We start from the raw sequence: 5229 nt of genomic DNA on the forward strand, positions 1-5229 counted from the left end.
GCTAGCCTCACTCTCAGCTGAAGAGTGCTGTTCTGCCATCGTATCACAAAGACAAGTCAGCTCCTTCTCCTAAGGAATCACAAGCAGAAATGAGGGGAATGGGTGTGGTGTAGGAGAGTTATAGAACTGAAAGTAGTTTCAACCAATCAAAAGTTGTGTTTCATGATCACATGACCCACCGTGCGCATACGTTACGCTTACGTTACGCTTACGGTGCGCTTACGGTGCGCTTACGGTAAAAGTGCGCATGCGCGTAAAAAAGACACGCGCACACGTGCATGCGCAAAACAGTCACTCTACAACACTTCCGCGTAACGTGCGCGTGTAGCGTACACGCCTACGCGCCCCACGCACAGTACGCGCGGCTACACAAATTGCGTAACTATACGCAAACAGAGTAGATAAATTACAAACATTGCGTAAACCGTACGCTTACCATACGCTTACCGTACGCGCACTAAAAAAAAAAAGAAAATATTTTCTATGTTATACCAATATATCTTACCTGTTTGGTAAAAAAAAAAAAGAGAAAACTTGATATATTGCATATTTTTTTTACAAAAAACATAGTGTTTTAAGAGAATAAAAAGTTAAAAAAAAACTAGTTTTTTTAAAAAAAAAAACACATTTAAGATAAGAATTTATAATAAAAAAATCATACAAAATCAATATAAAAAATATGGGAATCACATATGTTATAGGTAAGAATTAGCATTTAAAAAACCATACAAATTCACTGAAAAAAACATGGGTTTCACACACGTTATAGTTAGAAATTGGCATTTAAAAAACCTTGCAAATTCACTGAAAAAACCATAGGTTTCACACATGTTATAGTTAGGGATTAGCATTTAAAAAACCTTGCAAATTCACTGAAAAAACCATAGGTTTCACACATGTTATAGTTAGGAATTAGCATTTAAAAAACCTTGCAAATTCAGTGAAAAAACCATAGGTTTCACACACGTTATAGTTAGCTGGACATTTCACTCGTAAAAAACCAATGAAATTTTCCCGTTATAGTTATTTAAGCTAACTATAACTCGCGCGCCCGCAATGCACTGCTGATGACGTCACATATTACATCACTCATGACATGGTCAGTGACATCACTCATGACATCACTGATGACATCTCAAATGACATCACTGATGACATCACTGATTACATCGTCCAGTGAATGTGTGTTTTTCTGAAAATTAAATATGTTTTATATATGTATATCTCAAGGTCGATGGAAGAATAAATGGGTATATAAGTGTCTAAATGGATGATTTGTTTTTGAAAAATTGATTGTGTAACTGACTGATTAAATGTATCTTAGTGAATACATGGCTTAGGGCCTCATGTAGGTAGCATACCAGTTACCACTTCTTAAATACCGAGCCGTACCGAATCGGTATTTAAGAAGTGGTAACTCGTATGTAGGTAATGAGTCGGTAATTTTTACCGATTCGTTACAATTCGGTAATTACCGAATCGGTATTTACCGATTCGGTAATGAGGCATACTTTCCCATTGGGGGGAAGGTATGCCTCATTACCGAATCGGTAAATACCGATTCGGTAATTGTGGAGAACATGCAAGGGTGGCAGGGTGTCACATTGACACCCTGTTGCACCCCTGATTCGGCCATGTGTGCACATGTGGCACACATACATGCCCTAAGGGCATGTATGTATGCCACATTGCACACTGCTACGCGCGTAAAAATGCATTTACACATACATTCATTATTTACCACCAACTATAAGTTGGTGGTAAATACCGACTCATAAACACACACACACACTCCCCCTACATCTCGATTTTGCTTTCGGAATTTACCGAATCGGTAAAATTACCGATTCGGAAAAGTTACCGATTCGGTAACATTACCGATTCGGTATTATTACCGAATCGGTAATTTTACCGATTCGGTAAATTCCGAAAGCAAAATATGTCCCCCTACATACCAATGGCCAAAATACCGGTCGGTAACGGTATAATTACCGAAAATCGGCCGTTACCGACCGGTATTTGGCTACCTACATGAGGCCCTTAGTGAGTAATGTTTAAATATGTAAATATCTGTATCAGTCTCTCACTTTGTGTATAAGTGGCTGCATGGGTTGGTGAGTAGCTACATGAGTGTCTATATAGGTTATTAGTTGGTTTTTTGAGTATCAGTGTCTATATGGTTCGGTGGGGGGTATTACGTAGTGCATAGGTGCATGAATGAGTGACTCACTGTTTGTATGTGTAGAAGACAGTATGTGTGCAGGACTGTATGGGTGGATGAGTGTGTGTATGGGTGTGTTAGTTAGTGAATGGCTGTCTCAATAGTGTCTTTATGAGTAACTACATATGTTTTAAACTAGTATATGTGACTATTGGTGTATATAAGTGAGTATATGTGAGAGTGAGAGATTGAAAGAGTTCCTATATGAATAAGTATGTGTTTCTATAAGTGATTGTTTAAAAGACTAAGTATGTGTAAGTTTCTGTAGAAGTAAGTGTGGTGGTGTGTGTATAACTGTATATGCAAGTAAATGTATGTTTCTTTCTTTTTTTCATGAGTGACTATGTGTGTCAGTAACTCTGTGGATGAGTGGCATTGTGTAACAGGATGTATTGGTGTATGAGTACATATGATGTATGAGTACACGAATGAGTGACTGTACAGGACTGTTGATGAATGAGTGGATGTTTATGTGGTTCTTAGAATTATTGAAGAGGTTGTTGTAATTGGTATTGGTATGTCCATTTTTTTGAAAATTTCAGTCTCTATTTTTGAATGTGTGTATCAAAGGTTATATTAGGGTGAGAGGAGATCTGCCACTCCATCACATGGATGATGTCATCAGTGATGTCATCAGTGATGTCATTTGAGATGTCATCAGTGATGTCATGAGTGATGTCACTGACCATGTCATGAGTGATGTAATATGTGACGTCATCAGCAGTGCATTGCGGGCGCGCGAGTTATAGTTAGCTTAACTAACTATAACGGGAAAATTTCATTGGTTTTTTACGAGTGAAATGTCCAGCTAACTATAACGTGTGTGAAACCTATGGTTTTTTCACTGAATATATATATATATATACATATTATCTACTGGCGGTCGCCAGTAGATAGTTATAGTTAGGATCGTGTTTCCATAGGAAATCTGCAACATTCTATTTGGAATAACTTTGGCGCCGATTGACGAATCCTCGCGAAATTTTCAAAATAGGTGGGGCGCTCCGCTCCGCTCCTACCCTGAAAGTCTCGGGGGGATTCGTCAAGCGGGGGCTGAGAAAAAGGGGGGTCCCAAAACGCATTTTTCCCATGCATTTTTCCATAGGGACCTTTAGTCCAAGCTACAGCCCAAACGGCTGAACAGAATTACTTGAAATTTGGCAGAGAGGTAGTCCTCAGGTCAGGGATGTGCCTTTTGAAGGTCTCGTGTAAATCTGTTTAGTATTTCATGAGAAAAGTGCAGTTAAAAGCATATATATATCTATAGGCGCGCACCGTGCTAGCACCCTGCCGTGTCTTCGTAAACATTTGAATCGGTGGAAACCAGGAAGTGTCGGCCGCCATTTTGTTTTTTTCAGTGCGAGAGTGGAAAAGGAAGGTGGCGAATAGTGAACAGGGGGCAGGGTGGACAGTTCCTAGGTGTCAGCGTAAGTCCCTACCAGGTTCTAGGTGTCAGCGTAAGTCCCTGCCAGGTTCTAGGTGTCAGAGTCCAGCCCCAGCCCCGGACTGACCTTCGGCTGCCTGCAGCACACTCACTTCCAGGCCTTTGAAGGTCTTGCTCGCCAGCTCTTCCAGGGAGCAGAGGGGGGAGGAAGGGGCGGTCACTCCGTTCCTGGGCCCTACGGGGCTGGGGCCCTTCTCCTGGCCCCTGGGGGCCCCGTGACTGCCTGGCAGCTTTTTCACTGAGGGTTTGCTGAGGATGTCTTCGATGCTGAAGGGGGTGAGCGGCTTGTTGGAGTTGGCGGGGGGCGGAAGCTGGTCTAGGGAGCTCCGTCTCCTCTCCTCACTCCTGGGGTGCAGGAGGGTCCCGGGCTTCATTTCTTTGGTGGAGGTCATAGCCAAGGGCCCCCCACCCTTCTGAAGCCCGACAGCCCCTCTCCAAAGCCAGGGCAGGGCAGGGCAGGGCAGGGGAGGCTTGTGTGTCAAGGAGCAGCGCGCTGTGTGCAGCCCTCTCTGTCCAGCCGCGAGAGGCCCCTCAGCAAGCCCCCCGAAACCTCATTCTGCCCCGGGCGTCCTGCGATGCCCCCCAGAAGCAAAAATGCAGATTCCGGAAGCCAAGGGGGCCTTGAGTCTCATGTCAGGGCCCGAGGCGTGGCTCCTCTCCCCGGGACCTCTCCATGAAGCTGCGGTGCTGCGGCCAGGGGTGGTCTTCTAGGAGCTAGGACCGGCGCGGGTAGCCACAGTCTGTCCAGGGCGCACCTCAGAGTGGACAGGAAGGACCCTTCGAAAGGGCAGGCAGCATCCAAGAGAGAGCAGACTGTCCACTTAGAGAGGAGGAAGGCAAAGTGTCCGGAGAAACGGCAGGCAGTCCACCCACAGAGGGACAGGCAGTAGCCAAGTGAGGGCAGGCTGTCCACCCACAGAGAGGAGGAAAGCAGGGTATCCGTACGAAAGGCAGGCTGTCCACTAACAAAGGAGGCAGGCAAAATGTCCGGAGCGAGGGCAGGCACCACTCTCAGTGAACAGGCAGGCAGAGTGTCCGGAGAGAAGACAGGCTGTCCACCCACAGAGGAGGCAGGCAAAGTGTCCGGGGACAGGCAGTTCGATCACAAAGTGGACAGGCAGACTATCCGATGAGAGAGCAGGCAGAGTGTCCGGAGAGAGGAAAGGAAGTCCAATCGCAAAGTGGACAGGCAGAGTGTCCGGAGAGAGGACAGGCAGTCCAATCGCAAAGTGGACAGGCAGAGTGGCCGGGGAGAGGACAGTCATTCCACTCACAGAGAGATGAGTCCAGCTCGCCCCCGGCTCACCACCCCAGTCAGGAGGGAGTGCAGATGCGGCCCGCAGTGCCCTGCACTGAGCATGAATGCAGAATAAACAGGCAGGAAGGGGCAGCCCCTCTGCTGCTGCTGGGGAGGGGTCTGGGGGGCCTCAGTCACACCCCCTCCCAAGTGCAGCCTGCTAACGAGTGCCTGTGTTGATTGGGCACTGATGAATTAATGGCAGGCGGCCACTTACCACACTGCTGTGCTGACTTAAAGGGGCCGTGCCAGCAGAGGGCACAGGGG

At 46.2% G+C, this 5229-nt stretch overlaps 1 pseudogene; it reads right to left on the bottom strand.

Moving 5' to 3' along the window:
* Positions 1-3703: 3703 nt before the first annotated feature.
* LOC146839188 (transcription factor LBX2 pseudogene) lies at positions 3704-4057 on the bottom strand (annotated as a pseudogene).
* Between the last annotated feature and the right edge of the window lie 1172 nt (positions 4058-5229).

Source organism: Triturus cristatus, chromosome 4_2 (genome assembly GCF_964204655.1).
Source record: "Triturus cristatus chromosome 4_2, aTriCri1.1, whole genome shotgun sequence".
Lineage (NCBI taxonomy): Eukaryota > Metazoa > Chordata > Amphibia > Caudata > Salamandridae > Triturus > Triturus cristatus.